Genomic DNA, 19,485 nt, shown 5'->3' on the forward strand with positions numbered 1-19,485 from the left:
CTGTCGTTTCCATCTGGAATGTCCCTCAAAGGCTCATGTGTTGAAGACTTCCATCTTATCTGATGCCACTGTTGGGAGGAGATGGAAACTTCAGGAAGCGGAACTTAGTTGGAGGAAGTGGGGGGTCTCTCTCCTTGCTGGCCACCATGGAGCAGCAACCTTTTCTCCACCATGCACATCCACCACGGTGTGCCACCACTTTGTAGGCCCATAGTGACAGGGTCAGGTGACCAGGGACTGACACCTCCAAACAAGAAGCCGAAATAAACCTTTCCTCCTCCAGGTTTATTTTCTCAGGTATTTTTGTCACAGCAACAAAAAGCTTATAAATACAGTGACTGTCAACAGTATGTTGTAGATTTTAAAATAAGGGGGTTTTGAAAGTTTTCACCACAAACATATGAAAACTGACGTGGATATGCCAATTACCTGGATCTGATCAGTGCACATTTTATACATGTATCAAAACATCACACCATGCCCCGTATATTATTAGAAATGAAATAAACAAAACCAAAATGAGCTATAAAGGACTTGTACCTCAGAGGGCCTCTAGAGGACCCCAAGACCTTGTGACAACTTGCTCTGTCTTCTGTCGATGCACTTGAACATGAGATTCAGGCCACATCACCAGCAGAGCTGTAGCTATTACTAAGAAACCAGTGAACTTTCAATGAAAATGAGGTTCTGATTTATATCAATCAAAAGATGGTTGTTAGCATTTCATTTAAAATATTGTTCCTTTAAAAAGTTATTCAGTTGGAGCTCTTAGTGGATTAAAGCTACCTGAGGAGGGACATGGGGACCTGGAGGGGGTATGAGCAGTCAGTGACAGTTACACATCACGGGGCATAAGAGGTACTTCTGTGAGGATGGATGAGAGTGGTCAGGGGTGTGGGGGAGGCCCCAGGGGGCGTGAAGTGGGCCCAGGAAAGGGCGGGTGTCCGTGGCAGCCCTGGTGAGGTCCAGAGAGCCGAGGAAGGGATGCCCAGAGTGAGCCTCATGGCAGGGGCACAGGCAGCCTGGAGGGTGCACAGTCTGTGCGCACAGGAGGGAGGCCGTGGGAGGAAGTGTATGGTCAGGGTGCGTGGGGTCAGAGGTGAAGGTCAGCAGCTGCAGGTGAAGCTTGTCGTGGTGCAGGATGAGGACCATGCACACAGCCCTTGGGAGTCACTCCTGGGAGAACACAAGACTGAAGAAGGTCCCCTGTGTCCCTTGCTGGGCACTGCCAGGGGATCCACATGTGGGCAGGCAGCAGATGGACGCTGTGGCCTCCCCAAGAAGGCGGGAACAGCAGCACAGCAGGACAGCCTGCAGAGTGAAAGGAGGTAGGAGGGATAGTCCAGGCCCTACAGGCCCAGCACCCCTGGCTAGAAAAGTGTGGAGTGTGACAAGAGAGGACTTAGGGGTGGGGCCGAGCCTGCAGCAGACACCATGGCGAGAGAACGAGGGAGGGGAAGAGTCAGAATAGATGCACCTCACAAAAGACACTCGGTTTCACCAGAGACGTCCCCTCCTTAACAGCATCCTCAACCTAAGAACAAGTTAGACTGTGCTTTAAATTCTTAGAAACTTGTCTGACAAAGAAAAATCAGACATTAACAGTCAAATACTATGAAAAGCAAGCAAAAACATGACTGTGCATCTTATCACTCTGGACCACACCCCCGTCTTTGCAGGGCCACTCAGAGTGAGGATACTGTCCAGAGAAAATTCAGTGACCTGCATCAGGTGGGTGTTCCTGTGCTGTGCAGCCAATTCGAGGACAGTTCACATCCACATCCGAAGGGGTTGTTTCGTATAATCATGTGGGGGCTGTGCTATGTGTCATGTGGGGTGTGTGTGTATATGTGATGTAGTCAGTGGATATGATGTGGCATGTGGTGCAGGCATGTACATGTGATGTAGGGTTTGTATGATGTGTGTATGGTGTGTATATAGTGTGTTATGTGTGTAGTATGTGTGGTATATGTGTATGTGATGTGTATGTATGCGATATGTGGGATGTGATGTGTGTGGTATGTGCGTAATTATGCTGCGTGGAGCATGTTTGGTGATGAGTGGTGTGTATGGTGTTTGTGTTGTATGTATGTTGTATGATGTGTGTATGTAAGACACATGTATACATGATGTGTGATTGTGATATGTATGTTGTGTGAATGATGGTTGATGTGTATACGTGTGTGGTATATTGTGTTGTAGGTGTGGTGTGTTGTCTGTTATGTGTGTGAATTTGATGGTTGATATGTATATGTGTGTGGTGTATTGTGTTGTCGGTGTGGTGTGTTGTCTGTTATGTGTGTGAATTTGATGGTTGATGTGTATATGTGTGTGGTGTATTGTGTTGTAGGTGTGGTGTGTTGTCTGTTATGTGTGTGAAGTCTGTGACATGTATATGATGTGTGTATGTTGTGTGGTGAATATGTGATATGTGGCATGTTTATGGAGTGTGTATGATGTAAGGGTGGTGTATGGGTGATGTGCATGACATGCATGTTGTGTTTGTGAGTTGTTTGTGGGTTTGGTGTATTTGTTGGATACCTGTGTATGTGATGCAGTGTGTATGTCATATATGTGCGTGTGATGTGTGTGTGGTATGTTGTGTATGCCTGAGGTGTTCGGGGAGTCTGGAGAACATGAAGGGGCCAGTGCTTTCTCCCCAGATGAACAGTGAGGCCATCTGGATAATCTCCTTTCATGACCAGTCCCTTAGTTTAAAAAACACGCCTCTGTGGATACTTCCTGGACATCTCATTTACAAAGCTCCATGTTAAAACTGCATCTGCACCAGGTACAGTAGCGAATACCTGGAATCATAGTGGCTCAGGAGGCTGAGGCAGGAGGGTTGCAGATTCAAAGCCAACCTCAGAAATTTAGCAAGTCCCTAAGCAACTCAGAGACCCTGTCTCTAAAATCCAGTGAAGTGTTGGGGATGTGGCTCAGTGGCTGAGCACCCTTGGATTCAATCCCTGGTATCAATCAATCAATCAATCAATCACCTTTGTCTGCAGCTCCATTTCCCCTCTGCAGTGTGTGCTGGCACCAGGGGGCAGTACCTTCCTGCTCAGATATCCTTGTAGCTGTGAGCCTGTACTATCTATCACCCATGCATTGGAGGAGCCCTGGTCACCTGGGAAGCCATGTGACAAAGGGAGGTGATGGAGTGGAGTGGAGTGGGATCTGGGCATACTGTTCCCACGCTCAAGCAAACTGCAGGAGGATGTGGCTTGGATGCCTCAGGCAGCTACTGTCTGGTCTCCACCCCACACCACGGTTGGGGAGGCCTGTGGTGACAGAAGGGGACAGTGTTCCATGGTCACAGATGAGGCCCCCACGGCTGCTCTCTGGATATCAACTCCCCCAGTGGCTATCTGGAGTCATCTCTGTAGTTCAGATAGAGAGGCAAGGAGGGCTGGGGTGTGGCTCAAGCCTGGCATGCGCGGCCCGGGTTTGATCCTCAGCATCACATACAGACAAAGACGTTGTGACCACTGAGAACTAAAAAAAATAAAATAAAAAAAAGAGAGGAAAGAAGTTCAACAGCATCTTTACTGGCAATGCGCCCTGCAAAAATAAAAAATCGTCGCCATCTCCAAAGAAACCCTGGCTTTAAGCTTGTATTGGTCTCTGCTCCTGGGTGCTGCCGTCCACCCACACAGGGAGTGCCTGAGCCTGTTTTGCAATAACACTTCTGTGTACTTCTCTTTTTTAGTAGGTTTCTTCTTAAAATTCTTTGTCCCCCACCAAAAAAAAAAAAAAAAAGTGAATTTGGTGACTTTGGCCAAAGGCTGTGATTTGGGGTTATTTATGCAGAGGGCGGGTTGGGAAACCCTAAGTCGTGTGAGCAGAAATGACAGTGCATGATGGGAAGTCCAAAGAGGGAAGCACTTCCATTCTGAGCTGGGAGGATCTGTCTCCAGCTGGCAAGGGTTCAGAGGGATTCAGCCCACATTTCTCACAGCTTGAGTTGCTCACTGAAGTCTTCTCATCTTTGTCTTGTCCCCAGGTGTCTCCCTGCCTGGGCCCTGTCACTTCCTGAGGAGACGGCGCAGGCATGGCCAACAGCCCAACAGAAAGCACCAACCACCTGCCCTTCTTTTTTGGCAACATAACTCTGGAGGAGGCCAAAGATTTCCTGGTCCAGGGGGGCATGACAGATGGGCTCTACCTGCTGTGTCAGAGTCGCAATTACCTGGGTGGCTTTGCCCTGTCGGTGGCTCATGGCCGGAAGGCACACCACTACACCATCGAGAGGGAGATCAATGGCACCTATGCCATCTCGGGTGGCAGGACCCACAGCAGCCCTGCTGACCTCTGCCAATTTCACTCCCAGAAATCCGATGGCCTCATCTGCCTTCTCACAAAACCCTTCAACCCACTCCCCGGAGTGCAGCCCAAGACAGGGCCCTTCGAGGACCTGAAGGAAAACCTCATCAGGGAATATGTAAAGCAGACATGGAACCTACAGGTGGGTCTCAGTTGGACCTGCACCCTGTGTTCATGGGAACCTGGGATCCCACACAGATGTCCCCATGACATGCAAACCTAGTGTGCACAAATGAGCACCCAACTCCTTAACCATTAATTTTAGCCAAAAAGCGACTGACTCTAGGAAGACTACCATTCCTCCTTTATATGCTGAGGCAGGGAAACTTCATGCCTGGGATGTGGCTTTCTACACTACAGGAGATGTTGCCACCAAGTTCATGGAGGGACTTTTCAAAGAGACATTGATATTTACCTAACAGGGTCATGCCGTGCATAATGATTGGCCCTTGAATTTACAGATTCTTAATATCTCTCTCTGAATGTTCTGTCTCACACACACATAGGTGCACCACCCTTTCTTTGGCCACCTGGCATTGCCCACTGGGAACCATAATTTATTTAACTAGTATCCACTGATGAACCCTTTTATCAATATAAATACTGCTGCTAATGATATCACTCTATGCCAATACTAAGCTGGATTGCAATATCTCTGGTATAAAGCCCAAGAGCCAGATTTGCCATGGCAGAGGATGCTTGTGTTTAATTTGGACACGTGCACAAAAGTTTGCCTCTGGAAAGTTGGCAAAGGTGTCCACATTCTTACCTACCCTCCTTGCTCTTCTCAGCTACATATTTGGGATGGTTTTATTTTTATTTTTACTTCTTGGGTTTTTCTTGATTAATGCAAATTCAAACACTGGCTTCTTCGTTAGTAACTGTTGAAAAGATTGGTTTCTTTCCCACTAAGAAAGACAAAGTAGTTGATTGACTAAGTGCTCGGCCCAGTTTTCCACCGTTGGTTTCCATCTCGCTTTGCTCACAGGGGCAAGAGTTTTCCCCTGTGCTTTCTTTGATGATGCTTCCTACAGGTACAGGGTCAGTGAGGTGCCCAGTGTAACTAGGTAAAGGGGACCGGACACCTCAGGTGCCTTCCTTGTTCACCTCTTAGGGCTTCTTGACCTAAGACCTTCTTGGAATAACCAGGTTCTATCATAGAACTGTCTACCTAGTGGATGATTTGGTTTTCTGGGCCTTGGTGTTTATACCAGGTGGTATTCAACATTTTGTCTGGTTTCGAAAAGGCCAAACTCTTTCTTCCAAAACATCTTTCTTATTTATACACTTGAAGGTATTTAAGTCACTTTCAAGATCCTACAGTTTGTTTTTTTCTGAATGAATAAGTGATTGGATGGATGGAATCTGATCCTCCTTGGCCACATTAGAGCTCACCAAACATCAGACATGGCTTGTGTGGATTTTTTTCCATTTCTACCTGGTGTGGCTCATTCTCTCTCCCTGGTCACACAGGGCCAGGCTCTGGAACAAGCCATCATAAGTCAGAAGCCCCAGCTGGAGAAGCTGATCGCCACCATGGCCCATGAAAAGATGCCCTGGTTCCACAGGACATCTTTTGGGATGAATCTGAGCAGATTGTCCTGATAGGATCAAAGACGAATGGAAAATTTTTGTAAGTATTATGTGTTTTCCCCTCACCTTCTATCTCTGGACTTGCTTGGATAGTTAAGGGGAACTTGGCTTCCCCCTGAGTAGATTCCATGTGACCCCAGGAAGGGGTCACATGTTTTCATCTGATGACACATGTGCTGACCTGTCCTAAGGACACTTCATATTAAACTATTAACCGTGACCCAGTGTGTTTTGCCTAGTGTGTTCCTGAAGTGCACACCCTTCTTGGGTATAGAGGGACTCCATGTTTAAAGAAAATGGCGTTCAGCCACAGACAGTTGAATAATCCTTATCCAAAATGCTTGGGGCCAGAAGTGCCTTGGATTTCTGATATTTTTTTTCTAATTTTGGAAATATCTTGGGAAATACACATTGTGTATAAGAGAATCTCAGATGGTATTTTTGGTGCACCTATTTTGACCCACTACATAAGACCAGGTGTGAAATTTTGCACTTCTGGTAACATGTTCAAGCTCCCAAGTTTCAGATTTTGGAACATTTCAGATTTTCAGCTCAGAGAGGATCAACCTGAATTCCACTTTTCATGGCAAATATGGGGAGCACAGACAATGTCTGTGATCATGGAACAGAAAGGCAAACACAAATTTGTTCCTTCAGATCCTCCCACCCCCAACCTCAGACTGTACTTCTATTTTTTTCTTGGAACTAAGTGCTAACAGGGTAGACTTTTTCTTTTTTGTTTTCAAAAAGATTCCTGGGAGTAGTCTATATAAACAGTGATTATAGCTATTTAATCAGAATGGGTTTGCGGACTTCATTTTATAATCTCAAACATCAGAAGGTATGAATCCTGGGTTCTGTTACTCCTGGTCTTTATTGGGTCAGTGTAAACCTGAATTTGAGAAGGGCCTTGGAGGAGTGGGCCAGCTGGGTGGAGTCATGGTCCAGAAAGGTTGAGAGCTGTTTTGGGGTGAAAGCACCTGTCTCCCAAGGTGCTCTGGCAAGATGAAAGGGCAGATGGTTGCTGGCAGAGAGAAGGCTCATGTGCATTTGTCACAACTCAGTGTTCCCAACAGAGATGCTTCCCGGGGACCACAGAGGACCCCATTCTTGCCTCAGAAACTGAACCAGAAACAGTGAGGTAATCTAGTGGTCAGGCACATTGGTGAATACCCGGCAGACTCTGTCAACTTTTGCTAGAAACAGAAGTGTATTCTCTGAGTATCCACCTATTTAAAGAATTTTTCTCATAGTTCTGATTTTTTAAAATGATTTTAAACACAAACTTAAAAAAAATAAAAAAGTAGCCCAGGTTGAGATGCATGATGTCAGATTGTGACTTTCAGGGTGTTGCAGCCCCAGCTGCTGGCACTGATGGTGTGCAGAAGAAAAGGTGTTTGCCCTCCGTGTAGACACCTAGAAGCTCATTTTCTCAGTTTGGACTTTTTCCATTTCCTCAGCAATAATTTCCAACACACATTGCACAGGACTGCATTCTTCATGTATTGAGTGCCCGAGGGACAAGACCCAGAGACAAGGCCTTTGGCTCTTTGCTAAGAGGACCTGTTCTTAGACTCTTTGGGAAATAACCATGGAGCAGATTTTATTTCTCAAAGTTACCTGTTGCTGAAAAAAGTGTTCACACCCTACATGGGCCCAAGTCCTGTTCTCACCTTCTTTCTTCAAGGCCATGTATGAATTTCATGCAGAAGGCAGGGGACCCGGTGTGCATCCTTGTCTGTCTGCTGCACAGACTGACATCCCATGCACCCTCGTGGTCCTGGGGCTCACAGTTAACATAGGAGTGTCTCAGAACCACTGTGCATCTGCATCAGCCGATATTAGAGCTCATGAGGTGCAGGGCCCCTTGGAGAGGGCTTTTCTCTCTCCACTAACTTTTAGTGTTCCTTCTCCAACATCCACATTTTCATAGTCCCCCCAGTCAACTCTATAACTGGGTTCTTGTTTTTTTTTGGTGGGAGAGGGGTACCAGGGATTGAACCAGAGGCTCTTAACCATTGAGCCATGTCCCCAGCCCTTTTTCACATTTTATTTTGAGACAGAATGTTGCTGAGTTGTTTAGGGCCTTGCTAAATTGCTGAGGCTGGCTCTGAACTTGCCATCCTCCTACCCTCCTGCCTCAGCCTCCTAAGTCATTAGGATTCCAGGTGTGTGCCAGCGCTGCCAGCTATGGACTGGGTTCTTGCTCTGCCTTACATGGTGATCTCCAATCTCTTGGATGCTACCTTGCTTGTTGCCCACACCCCAGTCCCCACTCCTTCCTGGCGCTGCCAAACATCAGCACCCTTCAGTTCAGGCCTTGTGTCAGGGAGGTTACTATTGACAGGCAGGAGCCCATGGTGGAGCTGGAGAGTCCCCACTTCACAACCAAGGTTCCAATGCCAATTGTAGGACCTCAGACTACGGGATGACCTTCCTGAGGCTCAGCTTGTCTGGGTCTGTGGTCAGTGGTGATGTTGCCTACTGTTGCCTTGCAGATTCAAGGAAACACATGCCAAGCTCACAGCAGGGCATGGACTCTGGGTCCATACCAGTCTGCGTTTACCTCTCTCCACTAACTTTTAGTGTTTCTTCTCCAACATTAGAACCAGGAAATTCTCTTCACTAGGAACCTTCATGGTTATTTGTTACAGATAAAATATAAAGAGGCATCCTAGAAACCTTTACTATTGAAGGTTTTATTTTATGACGATGAGTCCTCCTGCAATACCTAAATGGGGTACTTGGTGGAGACCAAGACATTTCTGCGAGACAGTGGTGTACAGTGCTTGCGTGTCTGAATATGGGCTCATGTACTTTTGTAGACTGTGGAGTTTCTAGCATCCTGATTTTGGCCCAGATCCTCCTTGTGTCTGGCATGGAGCAGGGTCTATGTCAACAAATGTGATGATTCTCCCAAGTTCAGGTTGCCTCCAGGCTGGTCCAGATTCCTTCATCTTGACAAGTATCCGCTGGTGTTTATTTCGTGGGAAGTAGAGCTAACAAACTCCAGTGACTCTTATGAGCCAGCAGCAGATCTTGAGGCTGCACAAGTGCCATGAGTACTCCTGTCTTCAGTCTATGACAGGCATCTGTCCTACCTGCCCCTGTGGGGGTGCACCACAGTTGCAGGAGATCCCAAGCCTGGTTTTGAGTGATTCAGATCTGACCTGTCCTAAGATGTTCTTTCCTTCCAACAAATAGCCATGGCACAGGGTGTTTGAAGTCACAACTGGATTCCAGTCATGGCTGGGCATCCTCACTTAGAAAAGGCGGGTGTCACCAAGCTGTTGGTTTCTTTCTCCTAGTCCTTCCCAAGCCTTTATTTAGATTTTCCCAAAGAATGTGGCTGGTATCTCCTCTCCTGTTATTATATCTGCTCATCTACCCATGAACCAACATTACTGGAGTCTGTAGTTCTGTAAAGCACCAAATACTGGGTGCCCTGAGGGGTTCTGCAGTGGGAGAACTCAGCCCTGCAAGTATCTGCCTTTATGGAGCCAGCTTCTTAGTGAGAGACACTGAACAGTTAGAAGTGCTCTCTACGGTCATCACTCCACATCCGTGGGGCAATTTGTTCCAGGATCCCTTTCAGATACCAAAATCCACCAGTGCATGAGTCTCTTGTATAAAATGGTAAACTATCTGCACATAACTTCCCAGATAGTCTAAATCCTCTTTACATAGCTTGTAATACCTAATGTAATGTTAACCTTGTGGAAAGAGTTGTTAATCTATGTTATTTAGGAAATAATGACAAGAACAAAGTCTGTGCATGCTCAGTACAGACTGATTTTTTTTGTTTTTGTTTTTGAAATAATTCAGTTTCCCAGTTGGTTGAACGAGTATTGGATGTGGAAACTGTGAATATGGAGAGCTGATAGTCTGTTGAGGGCACTTAACTAGGATCCTGTTTTATGCCAGGTGGTGAGGGAGGGCCTCATTGCAAAGGAGAGACCTGTGGCCATAAGGATGCATCCCACCTGAGCTCTTGTGAGTGCCTCGAGGCAGGGGTGTGCTTGAGGGCTGGGCCCCAATGGGAGGCCAGCTAGATGGTGCAGAGGGAGGAGGGTAGGGGTGGAGGAGGAGGGATAACCTGGAAGGTCTCAGGCTTTGGTAGGCTATGCTCCAGGTGAGTTGGTGGGGCCACCTTTGGGATAGTTAGGGCCAGATGCACCAGGTGTTCAGGGTGGTCTTTCTGCCTCTCATATCCTCAACAGGCTCTGGAGAGAAAGGGGGCCCACCCTTCAGAGCCAGGCCGTGCGTATTCATGCATGCTGGAACAGTGGGGCAGAGTTTATTTTTTACTGTGACCTTGGGGTCTTTGCCTTCTCATGCCTGAGCACAGGAACTGTGTTTAATGCTTGTGGGAAGACAGGGTGGCATGTGCCAAGCTCTGCTGCAGAGTCCTCAGGGCACAGTGCAGAATGTCCCTGGTGCCCCATGTTCTGTGTCTGGGCTTCCAGCTCCCTGGTGATAGGACAAGCGTCACATTCCCTTTGAGTCCCTGTCCCTTCGTGTGGTGCTCAGGATGGTGGCTCCGTATAAGGTGCGCAGGGCCCACACCCTTCTCCATTTGAGTTTGTGGTTAGGGGTCACATCTCATTTCTGTCCTTGTTCTCAGGGCAATGTGGCAACAAGACAGAAGGCAGAATTTGAGGGCAAGGACTGCCCTTGAGTGTACTTGGAGACAGGGCCCTGTAGAGAATTTGGGGTTTCTGAAACTTGCTTTTGTTAAGATCCAGTGACTCCCTCCAAGTAGCAATCCATCCTTCAATGAAGCAAAGGTGATCCAGCAGCTGCTGATGACCAGACATCACCCATGAGGTGCTGCTTTGCAGGGCAGATGGATAACTAAATACAGCCAGCTTCCCATTTATGTGGGTTCCACATTCGTGGATCTGAATTTTTTGTTTTAAGGCACAGATAGACTTTTATTAGGAAGGTAGATGCACATTCAAGGGAGAAGGTAGGCTGTCTCAAAAGTAAGAAGCCCTGCCTTGAATTGGCGGGGGGGGGGGGTTTCAATATTTATAGAAGGGCTACATCAGGGGCTGGATGGGAGGTGGATCCAGGGTGTTGCCGCACAATATCATGCCAGTTTTCCTGTGCGCTTGTGTATTTCCCTCATTTTTCAAGATCACAAACCAAGAACATGGGCCAAAGTTTGCAAGTGTGTTTTCTGCATCTCAGTGACTTAACTCTGCATTTCAATGGCTTGAGGGTGTTTCCCTTAAGATTCCATAGTTCTGTCTCCTTATTCTAAATCCCTCTCTATTTCCTCCCCTGAGACTCTGATCCCTTAATCTTACTGTTAGTGAGGGGTGAAGATCCATCTTCTATGACTGCTTCAGGCCAGCAAGGGGTGATGACCCTGCCTAGCCAGGGATCAAAAGTCCTGTCCTGACTATTCTAAAGGAGATAGACACTGGTCTCAGTTGCAGGGAGGGGTTGATAATCTTGTGTTGCCATCTCTTAACATGGAATTGTTGCAATCTGGAAGATACAAGCTTTATTGGATTAAAAAGACCTGGACTGAGCAAGAGGAGCAGAAGTAGAGTTACCAGAGGTCCTAGCAGTGAAAACAGCCAAGTGAGGTTATGAAAATAAGCGCTGATAATTTTATCCGAAATATTTTTAAATTGGTACCTGTACTGAGCATACAAAGACTTTTTTTTCTTTCTTGTCATTCTTTCCTAAATAATATAGACTAACAATTTTTACATAGCTTTTACGTTGGGTATTATAAGTAGAGATGATTAAAGTTTACAGTAGGATATGTGTAGGTTCTGTTCCCTTTAACATAACTTGAGCAGCTTATGGATCTGATCCTTATGGGGTCCAGGAATTAATCCCCCCTGGATGCCAGGTGACTACAGCCACAGTGTGGTCTCGCCAGTGTTTAATGGAAGTCTGGAGAAGGCTCTGAACCCAAACTAAGGAAATGACCTGGACACTGTGGTGCCCAACTGTAATCCCAGCAGCTCAAAAGGCTGAGGCAGGGGGATAGCAAGTTTAAAACCAGCCTAGGCAATTTAGGAAGACCCTGTCTCAAAATAAAACTCACAAAGGGATTAGTGGTTAAGTGCCTCTGGGTTCAATCCCCAAAATCCCCCTCCTCCCCTCCCCCCCCCAAAAAAAAGAGGAAATGAGCCAAACCTCAAAGAACAAATACACAGAGAACAAAAACTGCTAAGTAAGTTCTTTTGTCCTGATGTTTCTGATGCCTGTCCACCCATCTCCCTGACTTCCCTGTTCCGGGTTAAGGTTCCCACACAGGTCTCCCACACAGGCCCATTCCTAGCCCAGGGTGACCCCAGCTAAGTCTCCCCAAACCAACCCTCCTTCCCTCAGACCTCCCTCTGATGAACCTCAGGGCTCCCTAATCTAGAAACAGAATCTAAGTTTTGTGATTCCTGAAGGAAAGTGAGGAACGAGAGATGGGTAAGTGAGAGATGAAAGACAGAGACCAGGCTGAGATACACAGGACAGTTTATTTGTCAGAGGTGACAAAGGCCATCTCTCTATAGACAGAGAGAGGCAAAACTGGCTGGGGGCTTGGGACTTTTATGGGGCAGACTCAGGGATCAGAGTAGGGTGGGTCCTAATGCAAGCTGTTAAGGGTGGGGTTGGTGTAAGGGAGTGGTGAGTCTTTCTCAGAAACACCCTAGGGCAGAAAAACAAAATTTTTCTTAAAATGGTGGCTGTCACTGAAGATGGCTTTCCAGATACTAAGCAGGGACCTTACAGTGTGAAGATGCTGGGCATGTGTAGAAGCCTACCAAACAGACTGAATTTGACTCACGAATGAACATAGGGAGCTAACTCCCAACGACTCCCTATGGGGTACTGTTGAGTGACCTGCTAGAAGTCCCATTTAGAGAATCACCCGAGTAGTCACAGGTGAAGCTGTGAGAATTCATTCTAGAAGTTTGTGGGGTTACTTATGGTTCAACATAGCAAGACCCCTGTTTGGGGGAAACTTGTGTCCTTGCAGCCCTCTTTAGAGGTGACACTGATCACCTTGTCTCAGGTGGGCACGGAAAGATACAGAGCCCGTCCCTCACTGCCTCAGTCCTTCCCCCCTTTTACCTATCTACTAGCTACCAAGGGCTACTTTGATCAATGCTTCTTACTATATCTTGTCTCCAGAGGTTAAGGGTGGAGTGGTCTTCAGGGACAGGGAAAGAGGCTCTTGGATGCCGACTGGCCTCATTTCCCTGATATTGCACACTGAACTCCAAGCATGCCCCTGTCACTGTCTCTGCCTGTGACTCCCCATAAGCCACCTATGACCTTGTCCTGTGCAGGCCTGTGACTGACCTGTTCGGGGTACTCAGTGTCTGTCCACCACCTGAATTAGTGAATTTTTGTGGATCTGTTCCACCTCCCCAGCTCATGTTTGCTCCTTGTGATCTGAAATGCTGTAGCACATGTTGTTCCACATGGGGACAGGTCCCTGTGAGACTATGTGGGGAAGGAATGAAACAGGATTCTTGGCTCTCTCTGATCTCCTCCAGCTTGCTATTTTGAGAAGTTAGTCACAGCTCAGGTGGCTACAAAGTGAATTTGTTAGAAAAAGGAAACAAAAAGTTTATTTCCTTTAAATTATGTATCCCTCCCCCCAGGGAAGAATCCAGGATTGGTGGAGTCCAGAGCCTGCAAAATTTGGAGACCCTCTTTAAAAAAATACAAAATTAAGAGCAAAGTAACCATAATCAATTACTGCCTTTTTTAAAAGCTGGTAAATACTATTAGCAAACAAATTTAGAAAAATAACATGATTTTCCATGAGCTGCCTGATACATCTCTAAAATCCCCTTTATTTTCTACAAGGTTTGTATCACATGGTATTTTGACTGCCTCCCCATTCACAGAAACTGAGTAATATTGCTCTCTCTATCTAGAAATAGATATCAGTCCTTTCTGTAAGTTCACAACTCATTATTAGTCACAATTTGTATATTTTTAGGGTCCTTGTTAACTCTAAGAATGGAAGTTGGCCACAGAGTAATCTTTCTGGGATAGAACTAAAATCCCTTAGGAGGCCCCTCAGCTGGCCTGAGTATGGATGGGGGAAGGTGTTATGGTTTAGATCCCCTTCCTCTCTCCCTCTCCGTTCCTGACCTCACCATGATCTGAGAGCTCTCCCCACTGGGGCCTCTGGCCATGACACTGTGCCTAATCTCAGACCCAAAGAAATGGAACTGGCAGAGATGGAAACCTTGAGCCAAAATCAACTTTTCATGCTCTGAGTTGATCCTGTTAGATACAAAGAGCAAGGGCTTCTTGGAGTGATTTTAACTAGTGAACCCAAGATCTGTCACGGGAGAGGAGCACTTATAAGGTGCAAAAGAGATGCAAAGCTTGCAGAGATGCAAAGCTGACTAACACAGACAGGGCACTCTGAGCCCACACAGAGCCAGAGACACTGGAGCCCAGGGTCTGAGATGGCCACCGCAGCCTGCCCAGGTCAGGATGGGCCAAGGGAGGGAAGGGTGGGAAACCAAGAGGGGGGAAGTCCACTGTTTCATTGCAGTGACCAAAAGGCCTGACAAGAACAATTTTCTAGGAGGAAAGGTTAATCTGAGGCTCAGGTCTTCGAGGTCTCCGTCCATAGATGGCCAACTTCGTGGCTGTGGATCCAACGTGAGGCAGAATTTCATGGTGGAGGAGTGTGGTGGAAGAAAGCAGGTCAGGATATGGTTGTCAAGAAGCAAAAAGAGAGAAGAGATGAGACTGAAGACAGAGATAAAATGTCAATTTCAGAGACCCGCCCACTGACCCACCTCCGCCAGCACACCCTACATACCTACAGTTACCACCCAGTTGATCCATTCCAGAAGATTAAGGCACTGATTAGGTTAAGGCTGTCATAACCTGGTCAGTTCACCTCGGAAGTATCTTGCGTGGTCATACCCATGAGCTTTGGTGAACACCTCACATCTGCACCAAGATGCTAGGCAATTCTGAAAACCAGGGATTTGAGAGGCACCCACGTGGGGCAGTTCTCAAGGAAGATGTGGCTTGTGGGCTTACCTTGTGGATCAGGAAAGCGTTCCTGGCCCCTTTGCTCTGGCCTTGGTTGTTGTACGTGATCTGGTGGGACACCTTATACTTGCTCCTCTCCAGTGACAGATCTTGGGTGTACTAGTTAAAATCACTCCAAGAAGCCCTTGCTCTTTGTATGTAGGGGGGGGGGAAACTTGTTCAGAAGGCCCTCTGAGCAGAGAGCAAGGAGGAGTGCAGTTGGCCCTTCAGAGGCCATGGTGGACTCCCCCCTATCCAGTTCCCTTGGACAATCACAGCACCTGTGTGGCCTTTTCTTATGTGTTCTGTATATGAATTCACATGCCCTCCTGCCCTTCCACCCCAGCCCCTTTCATGAAGGAATGAACACTTAGTCCCTGAGTCATCCTTTTTATATCAGTCATTTTCCAGGGGGAGTATGATGCACTCGGGTTATTTTTCCCCTTCTCTTTCCTCCCTTCCACACCAAACCCTTAGACTCCTCCTGTACACACACACACACACACACACACACACACACACACACACTCACTAACTCATTCAGGCCTCTCAGGTTTGGGGCTCCGTGGGAGGCCCTGCAGGATATGATCAACAGGAATAGATGGTTTAGAGGGCTGAACAAATCTTTGTACATTGCCAGAGACTAGAATATTCAGTGATTTGGGCTTAAAGAAAGGGCTGTGTCCACACATAATTTGGGGTGTGCAAATCAGAGCCTCGCAGTTCTTGTTCAGGATCAGACCTGGGAAGACCTGGCTTGGGGACACCAGAAGTGACATCATCACCCTGAATACCAGAACTTCAGAATTTAACTCCTGTCACTGATCCCTGCACCCTCCCTGCCCCCTGCCTCAACCACGTGACCCAGAAGACAGGTAGATACCGTGTTTCAGAAATAGAATCACCGATGCTCTTCGGTGAATGGCCACCTGATATAAGGCAGCCATAAAAAATTTATTCACTCTGCAGCCAGTTCCTCAGCTTGTGAGAATACACACTTTTGTATTATTCCCTCTGCCCAAGGAACAAATCTAAATTAGGGTTAAGGATAAAGATGGATGCGATACCTTAAGTTGGGCTTCACAGAACATACACAAGGGCCAGAGGAGATGATATACTGAGCAGCAGCTTTCACATCTGTGTATGTGTGTGTGTGTGTGTGTGCGTGTGTGTGTGTGTGTGTGTACACTAGGAGTTGTGCCTGCTGGGTCCCCACTCCCTGCATTGTTAATTCACTAAGATTAGGTTAAGATTTAGTTAAGATTAATGGTTGACATTTCTAGCAAGTTTGCCCATGTTGCTGATTCTGCTGGTCTGGGGACCTCGTTTAAGCCTATTTGAGATGTGTGATAGCTGTAAAGGCTGAATTAAGCACAGTGAGTGTGTGAGGTTTCCATAATTCACTAGAGGGTCTGTGCCCATATTTATAGGTGAGAATATTCCTGTATCACACCCCAAATGCTGCCATATTTGTCTGGTGAAACAGAGTTAACCTTAAAACTGTTTGTACTTGTAGAAACTTGAGTGGGACCATGTAAAACACAGGTTATGAGTCAGGCAAGCCTGACGCCTAGGAGCCTGATACCTTGAATCAACAATTCAGAAGTTTTAAATTACATGGCGTTCTGTGTCCTTGATTGGAATCTTCTGTTGTCCTATCCTGTCCCTCCTGAGATCTGAGTCATTCTTTTGTCCTGTGTCATTCTTTTGTCACTTAGCAGCCATCTCAATTATCAGATCAACTGTTGTGATATAGCAATGCTTGTATTCAGTTAATCCTTATTTTATTTAATAATGACCCAAGAGTAAGAGTAGTGAAGCTGGCAATGTGAATACGCCAAAGGTAACCTGTAAAGTGCTAAGTATATATAGTGAAGTACTTAATGTGATTCTTGGTGTACCTAGAGCTCAGTACCATCCACAAGGTCAGGTACCCACTGGGAGTCTTAGACAGCGCTGCCTTCATATAAGGGATCACTACTGTCAGGTTTTAACTTGAATCATTTGCACATGAACAAATTAATATATATAAAGCTGAGCCAGTGGTTCTCATGTATCTATCTTTTCTCTCATCAGTTCTAAAGAACTCTTAGCTATTGTTTTCCCCTATAAATTGCCTTCTTTCATGCCTATCATTTCTTGCTTCATAGGCTCCTATTTAACATATGTTAGACCTTCTAAATTTATCCTTCATAATTCTTTCTTATTCTCCATCACTTTTCTCTATATGCTCCACTGGGTAATGTCACTGAATTTATTTTCCAATTCACTAATTTTTGCTTGGTCTCTTTTAAATCTGCTGTTATACTCACTCATTGATTTTTCCTTATCAATTATGTTTTTTTTAAATTTCTAGCAGTTGTAGCTTTTCAAATATTTCTGGGAATTTTTGAGAGAATCACATTAGTAATTTTTATTATCCCATCTTTTATTTCTCTAAACATTTCATACATAGTTTATATTCCATATCCGATTTTTTGAAATGCTGAAAGTAATAGGGTGGGGAGATTAATCTCTGTCTCTTCCTCTCTCTTTTTAATCTATGGCCCTTTTCTCATAATTTGTGTTCCCTTGTGTTTGGGGTGCTCATTTCTGCTCTCATAATTCGATTGCTATTCATCCGTGGGAATCCTGGGTGTCCTATATTGGGATTGCTTTCCTCCAGAGTTGAAGAGGTTTTGCCCTGTTCATGTGGACTTCATATCCAGTGCCTGCCTGGTTGCTGGATTAAGAGGTCACTCCCTGCTCACTACAACACCAGTATTAGTGTTTGCCCTAAACCCACTGTTTTGCTCTTATTTGATACTCACTTTTTCCCTTCTCACATTTCAACTCAATTTTAGTTCTGTTTTTTGAAAGTGAGCTATGCATTTTACAGTAGCCTTCTCCTTGTTCATTATGGGTGGGACTGTTTGACTGCTGTGAGCCTCCGATGCCATGATGAAAACCAAGTTCAGTCAGAGCTCTCATCTGTGGCCGTGATTGATTAAAGTGGGCCATTTTATATTATGTGTGTGGCTTTGCAGTCATAGGCCAGCAGAAGAGCATCCCAGCCTGTCTGAAGGTAAATGAATGTTCAAAGGCAGTTGAGGGCGGTGCCCGCATCAGCTCAATGGTGCTGACACAATTTTCAATGACACTGAAAGAGAGGAAGCATGAACTTACTCCACCCTCATAGACTCCAACAGAGAGGTGCTTGTGATAAAATGTTTTAAAAGGCAGAAGTGCTAAAAGCAACTTGGCATGGTCCCCAACGTGGATTGCGTTCTGGACTGATCTTATTTTCCGTGTTGTATGGCCTGTGCATGCTGTGCCTAAACACTGCGATGGCACAAAGCCAAAGTCCCTACAAGTTGCCTTTTTATTTTATTTATATTTATTTATTGTGCCTTTTGGGGGATCAATAGCCTTGTCATCTCTTTTGAGTGGCATGACACTCTTCAGGATGTCATGGCCTCCCGCATTCCCTCCTCCCTCTCCCCTGAGCCCTGCTTTCTGGAGAAGCCACTGAGTGAGAACTGAGCACCCTCTGCCTCGCAGCCGCAGTGAATGTCCCTCCTGCCTACACAGCCGATGCCAGGTGCCCTTCGTCCCCTCTGGAATGACGTCTTGCCCAGTGATGCTCTACTCTGCCCTGAGAGGGACAAAAATGTCAAGGAGAACAGGAACACTGAGTGGGCGGGGATGTGCCTGGCTGCTCAGTTCTGTCATTATCCTAGAAGCCTCAGAGAGACTGCCTGGAGCAAGCGTCCACCACTTCCCAGGTCCTCAGCTGGCCCTCTGTGCCCAGCGTCACGACCATGCATTTCTTTCACCCAGGAGGGCACAAGAGGGTGAAGAAGAGTGTCAGCACTTCCAGGCGGTGCCCAGCCTGGGAACAATAGTCTCTTGTCTCGCCTCTGCATGGCACAGGTTCGAGGCCTCCCAGCCCAGGCCTGGGCCTGTCCCCCCTAGGAGGGGAGCCACACCAAGGAGGACAAAGACTGGCCTAGGGTCTGTAAGCACAACTTCTCAGCATAACCTTGAGATCAAGCCCCGAAACCCCCAAGCTTTCTAAGGGCAAACCACAGATCTGTTAGCTTCTTCTAAGGGAATCTTTGGGAAAAAAATTTCCAAATAAACAGTCCAAGGTTTTGGTGAACAGTCCGAGGCCTGTTGAACCTGACAGGAACACAAGGACTTGTGCTGGCTCTTTCAGTAATCCTGGTGCTGTCCACACCACCTGCCAAGGGGAGTTTGCTCAGGAACACGAGGTGGCCCAGAAGAGGAGCCAGGAGGCAGGTTCCAAAGCCATTTGTCTCATATTTTAAATTCCGTGTAGTCCAGCCCAGGACCTGCCTGCAGCCAGCAGCTGGCTCCCGGTTGCTGGCCCGTTAATGTCGCCGAAGCCTTCTGGTCTCCACCAGCTCCAGATGCTGGGCTTGTGGGTTCCCTTCTCGGTGCTCACTTCCTGCCAGCTGCCCGGGGCACTGCTCAGGCTGTGTGCCCACAGCAGCTGCCACACCTGCCAGCTACCTGTCTCAGAGAACATGCAGG

The 19,485-nt window shown here is 46.7% G+C and overlaps 1 pseudogene; it reads left to right on the forward strand.

The window, feature by feature from the left end:
- Positions 1 to 4,054: 4,054 nt before the first annotated feature.
- The window catches only part of LOC144251395 (tyrosine-protein kinase SYK-like), a 45,307-nt pseudogene continuing 29,876 nt past the window's right edge, over positions 4,055 to 19,485 (forward strand).

This window comes from Urocitellus parryii, assembly GCF_045843805.1.
Source record: "Urocitellus parryii isolate mUroPar1 chromosome 13 unlocalized genomic scaffold, mUroPar1.hap1 SUPER_13_unloc_17, whole genome shotgun sequence".
Taxonomy (NCBI): domain Eukaryota; kingdom Metazoa; phylum Chordata; class Mammalia; order Rodentia; family Sciuridae; genus Urocitellus; species Urocitellus parryii.